The sequence below is a fragment of the Montipora foliosa genome, chromosome 7 (genome assembly GCF_036669935.1).
Source record: "Montipora foliosa isolate CH-2021 chromosome 7, ASM3666993v2, whole genome shotgun sequence".
NCBI lineage: Eukaryota > Metazoa > Cnidaria > Anthozoa > Scleractinia > Acroporidae > Montipora > Montipora foliosa.
Genome location: NC_090875.1, coordinates 140,499 through 155,000, shown reverse-complemented (window position 1 = coordinate 155,000; position 14,502 = coordinate 140,499).

The following is a 14,502-nucleotide window of genomic DNA, read 5'->3' as shown; positions in this document are numbered from 1 at the left end:
TTCGAAAAAGGTTTACCAAAGCGGTCCTTTAGGTGAAATAAAATGAAATCCGAAATTTTGCTTCTGTCGCCATATTCTTCATATTTATAGGCAGTGGCTCTTAAAACCTCAGTTCTCAAAGCTAGAACTGTAGAAAGATCTTTCTTCTTAAAACAAGTTGTTGTTTCCTGTTCAGCTAGGAATATGAATCAGTATTAATAATTATATTCAACTGTAAAAGAACGTTGTTTTAATTATAAGCTGTGACAAAGCCACTATAATTTCCTAGTTACACTGTTCATCTTTTTAAGGAGTCAATTTGTAAAACAAAAATGTTGAACAGTAAAGACACTGACTAATATCAAAACTTGCATGTTGCTTATAAAGATATATCATGATGTTTATATAAAAAATAATTTCAAATATTTCAAATAAAGTTGGTATTATAACGATAATTGAACCACAGTGTTTTAACCTGGCTACTGCTGTACTTTACATACCGAACTCAACATATCATTTTAATTTCAATTTGATCCAACTCAAAAATGGACTTACTCCACTGCTAATCAGAGGGAAACCTTGCACACACAGAACTATTCTTTTTAGAAGGTGAAATATACCGTTATTTTTCTGGGCAATTATCTGTGGGTAATGTGTTAATTTTTCCGCAAACAGTTGTTGGTGCGGGTAATATGATAATTTTTAAGTCTTCTGGTATAGTTTTGAAACCACAAGTAAGCAAAAAATATAAAAGTCATTAATGAAACTGTTCCTAAAAACTGTCTATTGCCTTTTTTATCCTGCTTTAATTGCCTAATAGACTTAAAGTCTCTCTATGAAACCAATGCAAATTGAAAACAATACCAACAAATATCGTTGGCAATTGGTATAGTTTATCAAGTGTGTGATATTACTTTCTTACTTTGCTAATTTCACAGCTTCTTTCTTTGTTTAGTTAAAAATAAAAACATTTTCACCAACTGGAATAATAAACTCAAGCAGGCTTTAAAGTAATTCACACACAAAAACTGATGCTGATATGTTCATTTCATGGCATCTCTGCCGCTGCATAATTAGTATGACGCGCATAAGAAGTGATTGTCAGCACGCATGTAAACAAACATTCATGGACAAAATTTTAAAACACCAGAATATTCGGCGTATTGATCGGTAAAATACTCCTAGCAAGCACTGCCTTGAGATAGACACTATTTTCCCGTTTCAAGCGATTTCTTAGAGTCAGTAGATCCTGAGATATCGATTTTTTTTTAGAACGGATTTTTACAAGCGGCATCATCAAGCATTCAATGGTAGGAAGATCAAAAACAATAGGTGTGAAAACTTACCAATTTCACACCAAAGGATATTTTATTAACCAAAACAATGGATGAAGTTTTTATTTGATTCAAAACTTTATAAAAAGGTAAATGACTGAATGAGAAATACATGCTTCAATCATTGATGATTAGTGCAGCCACGAACAATTCTGAGTCCAAATTCCCAGACGTAAAGAACAAGCATTTCTAGGTGTCGCAAAATGATTTTGTAAGTCGCTTCCGCTAGTCAAAACTGCAGTTGTTTTACTCTTCTTTGAAAAGTTTATTAATCTTCGGCTGTGCAAAAACCTACATTTGTACGGGCTATGCACGGCCACGAGGGCTCATCATCACTCCAACTTTGTGAGTCTACGAATTTCTTTTGTTTTTGGTGCCGGTAATCTGTGGAAACTTTTTTGTTATTGCAAAAAGTGGCCGATGCGAGTAATCGCCCGGAAATTACGGTACTGTAATGACTCTATGCAAAAGATGTTCACTGACACAGCTTTTCATTTAGAAATTTAGTTTGACCACAGCAGTCTAAGTTCATCTTGTTTATGACCCCCCACCCCATTTTTCCACAACTATTTTTTCCAATTTCTCCTGGGTATTACAGCCGTCCCAAGGGAAATGACAATGGCTAGGCAAATGACAATGGCTAGGCAAAATTTTGTGGGGGAGGGGGGGGGTAGACAGGGTGCATTATGGCCTACATGAAAATGGTGAATGAGGAAACAATTGAATTTATTCACTACCACTACCAAGTGTCCGGCCCTCAGGTGTCGTGAAAAATTCTGCAAGAGCATCTCGAATGTTAGAGGCTTCTCTTTCCCTCTGATTTACCAAGGGGATGTTGTCAGGCTGTTCAACAGCATTATGCACGTCCTCAAGCCATTCTTCTAAAAAGTCATCCTTCCTTAATTCACCGATGTTGTGAATTATGCATGAAGCAGCCACCAAGTAGCTGCAGATGTAACAGCCATATCTACTCACTTAAGAACACATCAGAAACGTTACTTCCATCTACCTAAGGTGTCTTCCGCAGTCATAAGTGCTCTGCTGAGCCGGTAATTGAAATTCCGTTGCCAATTGGGTGTGCTTTGGTTTTCTGGATAAGCTTTTATTAGCCAGTCCAAGAGAGGGTAGGCTGGGTCCCCAGGAATCAAGGGGCCCATATAACTGATTCTTTGATGCTGGGATCAAAAATTTGCCCATTGCATATAAAACTCTGAGTTGGACAACACTCGGGCATCATGGACACTGCCTGGCCAACCAATGACATCTCGAAATAAATACTCTGAATCCACCAGTGCCTACATCACTATACTGTGATACGATTTTCTGTTTATGTAATCAGTACAGTTTTCCAGAGGATTGTATGGGAATATGGGTACCATCGATAGCACCTGCACATGATGGAAATCCCCATTTCTCTTTGTTCAGCCTCATATCTTCCCTCAAGTCTCCCCTTGGGTACTTTTAGAAAATCTTTTTCAACTTTTTTGTTATAGCTTTACAAACATCCCTTATACAAAGACAAACGAAGGACGTTGAGTTAGCTAATGTTCTTTAGTAAATTTTCAGCTCTGACTATTGCATTTCTAGCTTTTTGATTGGCTAAAAAACTCCGACTATGAGCCAATAGTGCGCCAAGATGCTCTTTCCGGATGCTTTGTAAAATTGTGGAAATAAAAATCGGCTGCAAAACCTGGTTTGAAAACTTACTAAAACAATTATTCCATTCGCCCTTGTTGGATATGAAGTGATTATAACCAACTCGCACCACGCGCTCGTTGGTTATCTTATCACTTCATATCCAACTCGGGCTCATGGAATAATTGTTATGTATTCAGCAGTGGAACTCTTGTAAGGGTTATTGCTGTCCTCTTCCTCAGAGAGACGGCTTTACACGTTGGAGTGTCGTGTCAATTTTGTCCTGAATCTCTCTGACAATGTAGTTGAACGTTGGCTTGGAGATGCAGAAGTTGTCATACCACTCTCTTTCTGTAATTTCTCTATCTCAAACCATTGACCACTTCGTGTCAGTGTCCAAAACCGTCGCTCAATAGAAGTACAAGCGAGGACTGATGAAATAAATAGCAACATGTACCTCCACCTTTTTCTATTCTTCTGTAAAGCAGTCAAGAAAAAGGTTGATTTCCGTATTTTCTGCTGGAACACATGCAGTCTTCTTATGAGAAGAAATTCTAAGAACGTCTTGTCCACCATGTTAGCAGCATGCGCACCAGGCAAGAATCGAGTACGCGGGCCGAGATGTTGAGCCTTTTACCCGTACCAAAACACAATTTTACATCATTTAGCATGGCAGAAGAAAGGACGTGTAAATGAATAATCAGTACTATTTGTTTGGGTACTTGTACCACTTTTATCGCAGCCGTGCCTAAAATTTTCAGCAGTGTAAATAGGGCTTAAATGAATACCAAGAGGTTGCTCTCTGGGAGGTAGATATTGCAACATACGGATTGATTCCCAAAAAAATGTTGCACAAGCTTAACCTGAAAATCTTAGCAAGGTTTCTGAAACCGGGCTAGAAGTTTGAGACCTGGCAAAAGGGCTGAAAAATCTGCAAAAAGTCCATGTAATAGGAATGGAATTTCAGCTCGTGCTGAAAGGAATCTTGAGCATGCGGAGTGAGGATATTTTCAAAGAAACAAGACGGCTGGGAAGAAGAAAAGATTTCAGTGGAATAAAAGCAATAAATTTGAGAATCAAATTATTCGATGTCTAGTTTTTTCAGAGCCAAAATGGAATACAACAACTGAATTTCATGCAGACAAGATAAAGATGTAAGAAGCTGTTCAGGAAGCTGTTCGGGAAGCCATGGCTCGGATACACGACCTGATTTTCTTTGGGCCTCCTGTCATCACACCATGGTGTAAGTACTGATTATATTGATGATGTGAATGAAAGTGACTGTACCAGACACTGTACCACAAGTTGTAAGTGATGATGCTGATTATTGAGGATCATACGAAATCAGGTGCTATTCAATCTGATAGTTTCTCTGGAGGTGAAAGGCCCAGTCGTAGTAGGAGAAGTGAAAAAAAGGGCTGCAAGGGGGAAAAGGGCACTTCCAACTCTGTGCCAAAATTAATCGACAATAAAATAAAACACCACAAGGGACACCTGAGTGCACCACAGAGGGACGAAATTTTATTGAATGAATCAAAAGGGGACTCCCAATTCGAGAAAGATAAAGCTGAGACAATTCGACAATCCAATGAGACTTTTGCTCAATAAATGCAGTCAATGATCACCTCAATGCTACAGATAGCCCAGGGGTTCACACAATCATTTAAGATTCTTGCAAGGCCAATGATCAACAACCCTGGCCTGCCACCATATCAATATGCTCATTACCCACCTGCTGATGTGTCAGATCAAGTTGGAATGATGGCTCAGTAAATACCACAGGTTACACCCAGTTTAACCCAACATACCAAGAGAAAGGCTACAGATATGAAAGCAACCAAACTGGGATGCACAACAATAGGAGCAAGCAATTTCATTCGTTGTAAAGAACAGTTACTTTATTGAGTTGCATTATTATTGTTCTTGTGTTAAGATTTACATTTTAGTAGTACAAAAATGAAAAATTTCTTAGTTGTACACTGTAGTGATGTCATCATGTAATCATGTGGCGAAAGGACAGCAAATGTGTGGGACATTATCGTGCATCAAAAGCACCGAAAGCACAAGCCATGATCATACATCTCACCAATGACAGCGTGAACCGTACAAACGACAATCAAGGAAAACCAAAGATGAAGATAGCGCTGAACTATTATCAACCAGTCCTATACCTTGACGGAATCCAGCTCCGATGAGGATTACGCGTATGTTGTGGCGAAGAAAAAACAAACCAAAGACCAAAACAAGTGTTCGTATTAACTCTGTGAAACTCGATTTCAATGTTGACTCAGGCACCACTGTTGATGGTATGGATTCCCAACCATATGACCAACTTAAGTCTAATGTTACATTATCCCGAAGTACAACAAAAATATTCGCTTATGGTCCCCACAAACCATTACCCCTCAAAGGACAATTTCTAGCAACATTGGAATCCAACACATGATATACCGTTTCACAAGTCTATGTTGTCGAAGGTAGACTGCCCAGGATTTGGCGTCAATTCAACTTCTAAACAAAGTTACTGAATTTAATGAAACATTTCCCTCGCCTGAAAACAGGCAAACGAATGACGGAAACAAAACTAACGTGCCTACCACAAACGGCAAGTCCAGCATCACACCTATTACCAAAATGTTCAGATCCCAAATTTTGCAACACAAAACAGTTTTCATGGGTGAAGGTAAACTCAATACTCAACAAGTGAAGATACAAATTAAACCTGTTGTACATCCACAGCGTAGAATACCATATCATATGCAAAAAGAAGTATCAAAGGAGCTTCAAAAATTAATTAATGAGGACATCATTGAAAAAGGTTGCACTCAACCAACCCCATGGATCTTAGCCATCGTTTGTACTCCCAAAAAGGATGGTGGAACCCCCATATGTGTTGGTATCCGGGCAGCTAATCAAGCACAAAAGACATTTTACGCAAACACTTTAAGATTTCAGAGCGGAATTGAATGGGTCAAAATACTTCTCGAAGAACAATTTAAAACAGGCTTACCATCAGTTAGAATTAGCAAATGAAAGTCGTTTCATAACCACATTTTCTATGCGTGAGGGCTTATTTTGCCATAAACAGTTGAACTATGATAAGAACAGTATGGCACAGATCTTTCAGAAAATACTACTATGTAACATAAGTGATATACACGGGGTCAAGAATACAGCAGACAATATCATCATTCATGGGAAGACAAGACAACAGCATTATGAGGCACTTGAGAACTGTTTGAAACGATTATGTGAACTCAACCTAAAAGCAAGACCAGAATAGTGCAGGTTTCTACAGAAAGACATCAGCTTCTATGGCCTGATCTTCAATACAAATGGAACAAGACCAGACCCAGGACGAATTAATGACTTAGTCAAAGCTACAATCTTGGACAGAATAAAATGGAACAGCAAACCCCCATCCCCCCAAATCAAGGATGAGGCCGTGGAAAAGCCAAACCACGCCATTTTCCAATCCTTGATTTGGGGGGGAGGGGAGGGTACAAATATCCCATCTTTTTTGTCCAAGATTGTGTGGAAGGTGTCAACGTCACAAAATAGAGGACACTCTTATGCCGTGTTTACACTGGGGATTTTTACCGTGGTAAAAGAGTTTACTTACCTAAGTAAACATCAATTAATACCTCAGTAAATGCGGAAAAAGACAAAGGAAATTTAACCATGGTAAAAGTGATAATGATGCAGTGATTTGGCTTGGTTTAGCTTGACAAAGCGGTGGAATGCGGTCAGCGGTCAGGCAATATGGTGGACGTCTTCTTTTTATGCCCTGCAATATTGTTAATTCTTTGTTGAGTTTTGTGTGTCTTAATACAGTGTATTCGTTTTAATGTCAAGAACAATGCCAAACCTTACAGCAGAAAAACTTGAAAAGATTTTAGATGAAAAATTGCGCCCACTTTCTGAACAACTTCAGGAAGCATTAGCGACGGTGAAGTCGTTGAATACGAAATGTGAGAAGATGGAAGAGGCTCTTACGGCGCTTCCAGAGAAAAATAAGGCACTTCAGCAAGAATATGTGAGCCTAAAAGCTCAAGTATTAAGTTCTGCAAATGATTTAAAGTTATGTTTGATAATTTCTATAATAAGCTGGCTGAGGTTATTGATCAACATGTACCTGTCAAGCAATCATCTAAGCAAAATTTAAAAGCTAGATCAAAACCATGGATAACCTCTGGAATTAGGACCTCTATTCAAATTAAAAATGGCTTATTTAAGAAATTCTTAAAGACAAAATCTATCTACTACCATGCAAAATTTAAAATCTACAGGAATAAACTGAATCACTTAATCAAATTAGCTAAGAGAAATTATTATAATAATTTTTTCGCAATAAGTCTAGATCTTGTGATAAAATTGATTAAAAAGACAAACGCAACTAGATTCATATAATAAATGTGAAATCTAAGTAAATAGTTTTGCATCTATTTACTTAGATTTCACATTTATTGTTAGCGTACTATTGTATATATTATTCTATTATTCTATTGTTCTTGTACTATAAGTTATGCTTCATCCGATTAAAATTCATTGCCTGACGATTTCATTGGACGATGTCGAAACGTTGTCAAAATGAATCTAGTTGCGTTGGTCTTTTTAATCAATTTTTTCGCAGTTCATGTAAAGGATGGCAAACGAATCTGGCATGGAATTAAGCAAATTATTCAAATTGAAACCCAAGTGAATCAGAAAGTGAACAAAATAGTGTTAGATAATCGTTTGTTTTTGTCTCCAGTGACTGAAAATGAAATTGAAGAAGAAATAGCTAAACTTAATGTTAGTAAAGCTGTGGGTCTTTCTAGCATTCCTATTTTTATTTTAAAGATTCTTAAGTGTGAATTATCAGGTCCCTTACAGACAATATTTAATACATCTTTTCTTACTGGAATTGTTCCTGAGAAATTCAAGATGGCTAGAGTAATTCCAGTCTTTAAGAAGGGCTCTCAGACAACCTTAAACAATTATAGACCCATTTCGTTACTCTCTATTTTTAATAAATTGTTAGAAAAGCTTATGTATAAGCGGATAGTTGACTTTCTTGATAAGAGACAACTTATTTATAGTAAACAGTTTGGTTTCCGCTCTCACTATTCAACTGAACATGCAGTCCTTAGTATAATTGACCAAGTGCAATTGGCAATCGAAGACCATGATTATTCATGTGGAATATTTCTAGATTTTAGCAAAGCTTTTGATACTGTTAATCACCAAATTTTACTCACAAAACTTGATTACTTTGGCATGAGAGGTGTTGTTAAGGACTGGTTTACTTCATATCTGAGAAACAAAACACAGTTTGTATCCCTGGGTTCAGTTACTTTAGACATTCAACCAGTGTCTTGTGGTGTGCCCCAAGGGTCAGTGCTTGGGCCACTCTTATTTCTCATCTATGTAAATGATTTTCATCTTTTTGCAGATGATGCAAATTTATCCTTACAGCATGGGGATACAAATATGCTTGAAAGTCTGATTAATTCTGAACTTGAGAAAGTTCATACTTTGCTTTGTGCAAATAGACTTTCATTGAATATTGATAAGTCAAAGTATAATCCAAAGAAAACTGCCCAAACAGGTCATCTTATCTATAAACAATCAAATGTTAACACTAGAAACTTCTATTAGATATCTTGGAGTCTACATAGATTATAATGCTAATTGGAAGACTCATATTACTTATATTTCTAAAAAAGTCAAGAGAAGCATAGGCATTCTTTCTAACCTCCGTTATTTCATAAGTACCAAAATACTACTTAGGCTATACTATGCTCTAGTTGAACCTTTCTTAAATTACTGCATAATTGCTCGGGGCGGTACTTATCGGACGACTTTACAACCTTTATTTATATTACAGAAGAAAGCCCTAAGAATAATTACTTTTACTAGTTTTAATGAACATTCAAGTCCTTTACTTAAAGATTTAAGAGTTGTTAAGCTGTTTGATATTATTGCCCTTCAACTGGCAGTATTTATGTATAAGTTTCATAATAAACTCCTACCTCCTGTATTTGACCATTACTTTAATCCTGTTAGGAATGTTCATAGTTATAATACCAGATTATCGAGCAAAATGACTTATGCAATTCCGAAAGCCAGAACCAATTATGGAATCTTTAATATACGTTTTCAGGGTGCTAAAGTCTGGAATGATATAAGTGATGACCTAAAGCTTCTTCCTCTCAAACATTTTAAGAAAAACCTAAAGCTAACTTTTTTTGAAAGCTATTAAAAATTCTCATTATCTTAACATCATAATTCTTCTGGCTTTCCGTTGTTTTTGACTTTTTGTTTTCCTCAGGCTTTTATGTGTTGTTTGCTTTGGCGTGTGTGTGTGTATATGTGTGCATCTGACCTAATTTATATTAGCTTCATGCATTACCAGAGTGTGGCTGTCCTATCTCATTAGCCCCTATGGTTATTTGGGGCAGCCTGTACTCCTTTCTATTTTTGTAATATCTTGTAGTTTATTGCTTTACTGTTGGTATAAATAAAGTTGTTGTTGTTGTTGTCAGTAACCGAGGTCAAATTGACAGATACATCTGGTTGCGGTGAAGTTTTTTTGATTTATCGCGAGTTCAAGTTTCCTTGTCACGTTTCATGTTTTATTCGCGGAGTTCAGGCTTTCTTTGTGCCATTTTTCATGCTCCAGCAAAATGGAACAAAACAAGGACACATTTTTGAATTATTACGGCAGTCAAACCGAAAGGTAAGTGATGTATTACGTCTCCACTTCATTCCACTCACACTTTTTTTTAATCCGGATAAAACAGATTATTTATTTGTTTTCCGTTTTTTTCCAGGCAAGATCCACAGCAACAATATTTGCGAATGTCTGCGACATATTTCCCTTACTACCCGCAACCTCAATATGCTGTGCCACCGTTCTATGGCTCTCAATTGCAAGGAGCGCAAGAAATTCATTCATCCTCAGTACGACCCCATTCTGATCTGCCTAGCTCGCAATTGCAACAGCCACAGCAGCAGTAGCAGCACTGGTCCAAAGAAGAAAAATCGTTCGACAGACACTGAAGAAAAGATCTTGGTAGAGCTGTTTGGAGAAAATGAAGATAAGCTGCGATACAAAGCCTTCAGCTCCCCTGAATGGTGCAACGAACAAAACGTAGACAGCGACAAAACCCCACAACAGTGCAAGAACAAATTGGCAAATTTGACAAAGAAGTATAAAAACACCAAAGACAAGCTTTGGTCGACAGGATACGGCAGAGGGGGCGATGTGCCGTCCGACAATGAAAGTGAAGAAAGTGAGGATATCATACCAAAACATTTCAACGATATGGATGAAATTCTCGGTAAAAGGGAATCCATCAACCCACGCCACGTGCTCAAAAGCTCTCACGACCCCGATAGCGAGTCACCGGAAATGTCGGAACTCGAATACAATATCCTCGATAAAGATGCCCTAGATGAGGAAATCTGCCGAGCATAACAAAAACAAAGGCAAGGGACTGCCCAGAATGTTTCTCTTCCATCTGAGCACAAGGTGCCTTCTGATGGAGATGAATCCGATAACGACCAGTCGCTTGCCTTTGCAGAATCCCTCTTTTTTAAGAGTAAAGGGAAAAATAAAAAGCCTTTGGCAAGCACACCGGTACCGAAGAGGTGTGAGGCTGATGTGGAAAAAAAGCTACCAAGAAAGCGCACCGCTGATGCAGCGGAAAAGCCATCGAAAAAAGGCACAAAGAAGAAGGGAAAAGCCGGATTATCAGGAGTAGAAGAGCCGACCTTGATATCATTTCTTGAACGCTCACAAGAAAGGGACGAGGCTTTTATGGAGCGGATGGCTGAAGGCGAGAGAGAATACAGGAAAGATCAGCATAAGAATTCCATGGATGCCCTTGCTCTGCTCGGAAACATCCTCAAGGACGTTAGTAAAGGAAGCGAATGAACACCCTTCTTAGTATTTTTTGTATTTCTATTGTTGTGTTCTGTTGTCACGAAATAGTGGATCCATTAATACAAAATCATTTATTAATTAGCTGAATGTCGTGCTGAAAAGATTTTGGATAAAAAAACGTTTTTGGATACATGCTGATCAACTTTTAGAGATCACAAATCAAACCAGAGATGTTAACATCCAGTATTTTAAATTATGAATAATTGTATTCGATTGTATACTCTTTAATCAATCAATTTATATTTTTCAATGATTTCTCAAAATTGCTGTGTCTATAATTTGTAAACAAAACAGTTGAGAAGTTTATTAACTTTCAAAACTTTAACGAATATTTACATGTACATGTGTACAAACTTGAGCTACAATGCTAGTTTTTCGCAAAAATAAAGAAAATGACATGATTAAGGAAAAAATCAAGATGAGCCTGGTCAATTTTTGTCTATTTTCATAAGCTGATAAATAGTCCATAATTTTGTCTCTAACATCAGATGCAATTAGCGATACGTCTCTATTTAAACTTTGATCCATGTCATCGTCGTCATCTCCCCATATGTCTATGGGGCTAGGGTCTCCCACATCGATACAAATATTGTGAAGAACACAGTATGCCAAGATCGTGATGGCCACTCTACTTGTCTTTTCTTCCATTGCCTTGTAAAGGACCTCCACTGCCCTTTCAAGATTCCGTAGGCCTGTTGGATAACAACACGGGCTTGACTGAGAGCACAATTAAACCGCAGTTGTCGTTCACTTAACGTACGTGTTTGCTTAAAAGGCTTCATTAACCAAACAGATAAGGGATATGCTGAGTCTCCAACAAGCAAAGGTCTAATTTCGGAACCAGAAATTTGTTTTGTAGGCCCGTTCAGCCAGTTGCCTTGTTCAATTTCCCTGTGCAGATTGCTTAAACAAAGAACACGCGCATCGTGAATGCTACCAGGATAGCCTGCACTTATATCAAGAAATCGAAATGATGCGTCAGCAACACCTTGAATCACAACAGAATAATCTTGCTTTCGGTTGAAGTAATCAATTCGCTCGTCCACAGGCACTGTCTTCAAAGCAATATGACAACCGTGAATAGCCCCTACTACTTGGGGAAATGGAGACTTGTTTGTAAACAATCTAATACTTTGTAGCACCTCTTGTTAGGTTTCTGGAAATTTGATGAATTCTTTAGCACGTTTAGCAATAGCATTGCAAAAATCCTGTTTTATCAACATGGCCATGCACCGTCCAATACCGAATTGTAGTCCTGTAGATCGGTATGGGTCGCCCGTTGCTAGCTGCCATAATGCTACCGCTACTTGCTTGTGCACTGGGATAGATTGCCGCAGTCTGGTGTCTTTCTTCGCCATCTCCGGACCAGCCACACGCACAATAAACTCAAAGGTATGTCTTGTAATTCTGAAGTTCTCCTTCCACCAATCTTCGACAAAAGACCCGTTTAGTAGGTTTTCGAACCAGAATTGGTTCCTTGGCCAAGACCAAGCATGTCTCGCTCGCCTGCTATTTCGCTGCATAAGTTGCAGTAAAATCATCCGTTTTCGCCTCACTTTCTTGAGGTGTTGTAGTATTAGCAGTTGCCGTAATCGAGACGCTTCTACTTGCTTCTCAAGAATTAAAAAGAAAAAGGCAATGACTATCAGAGCCACCGCTTTCTTGTTAATATCGACCATGTTTTAAAAATTGCGCGCATTAGCTTGTATTTCCCGCCAATTCGATTTTTGGCAGTGTTGACAGATTAAGTTTGGTTATTTGAGCCAGTATAAACACTGCAATAATCTACTTAGGTTCAGTTAACCTGACCTCGGGCAATTTAAACCGCAGTAAACGTTTGAATGTAAACACAGCATTAATTAGAGAGTCGTCTATTAACACATTTATCACTTGAAAACACTGGTCTGTGATCCAGTCATACGCGGCACTGACAGACGTCCAGATTAACTATACCCGAAGAGAGCATTTTTGCACATCATGCCCACGAGGTCAGGGAAACGCGCTCTTGAACATGGCATTACTCGCAAATCACATAAAGGGTTCTGTGACAAAAAAGGACCATTAACGTTGTTTCTCCGGAGTCACTAGACTGTGGACTTTTAAGACCTCGCTGAAATACCATGCAACAATGATGAAAGACTGAAACTTTTAGGTAGAACTTTTAAACTGTATAGTGCACTTAAAGTTTTTTAAAATGACCTGTGCGACATTTCACAGACAGTTTACAAAAGGCTTTTGTGTGATTTAAGATGGTTTGCAAGGGTTTTCAATGGTAAATCACCATCTACAGTCAATTGAAATAAAAGTCACGAATTTACTGTCTCTTACTTCCACAACGAAATCGTGAAAAACCGACAGGAACCGTTGGTAATCTGCTGCAAATCGTGATAATCCTTATGTTTGTCAACATAAATCGTCTTCGATTTCCAAGAATGAAAAAACAAAACAAAAACAAGCTATCTAGATAAAATATTCCTAACAATGATCTTTAAAGGCACCCATACACTTCTTTCAAATAACACCAAGGTAACAGCCCGCACTATCGGTGAGCAAGAGCAGTGTACCTGTTGTTTTTGGGCAGGTTTGAGTCTCGCTGGCAGACAAACTAACTTTTCTTTCTTACTGTAATTATTCCTGCAATTACCAGCCGATGCATTTTCTATATATGTTTTGTACTATTCCACATTTAAGTGTATTAAAATAATTACGATGTAGTTTTTTCGTCTTCCATGCAGCAGAACTCTCTCGTAGTTAACACTGCATCCTGCACTTCATACAGGCTTAAGATAAGTGAATTTTTTTATTCATTTTATATTAATCAAACAAGCACAATTCTTCTGTTTTGTGTGAGTTCACTGATAAATGACCAGGTTTGCTTGAAAGCATTGAGATTAGAAGCGTTTGAGCCCAGAGTTAGTGTTATGATTGCTATACATGATGCTGTGAGTAATGGCAGGCAAAGCCCTCAGACAATCTTGGACAGAATAAAATGGAACAGCAAACCCCAAACCCCCCTCCCCCAAATCAAGGATGAAGACGCACAAAAGCCAAAACATGCCATTTTCCCAGCCTTGATCTGGAGGGGGGTACAAATTTCCCATTTATTTTGTCCCAAGATTGTATTCCACCTATGAACACCCAAGGAGTGCTAAGCTACTTGGGTTTAGCAAACACTTGTCACGACTAAGTACCTGACTATGCTGCTATTACAGCACACTCACCAAAAAGCATTCGAACAAATCAAGAAGAAACTAACACAAGCACGAACTATGGCATACTTCGATACCGAAAAACATAGTCTTCTTATTGTCGATGGATCACCTACAGGACTTTGTGCCACTCTAGGACAACGTGAAAAGTCTGGCAACTCATATCGCATTATCTCTTACGACAGCAGAGCTCTGTCTCCGGTTGAGAGCAGATACTCACAGACAGACATTTAAGGACTAAGTCTTGTCTGGGGGATAGAACATTTTCGTTTATTTCTGTTAGAAAGTGATTTTGATGTGTATACTGATCGCAAAGTGCTGGAATCAATCTTTAATAATCTTCGATCAAAACCACCAGCTCGCATTGAAAGATGGATGCTGTGACTACAACCCTACAATTTTCATGTTATCTACA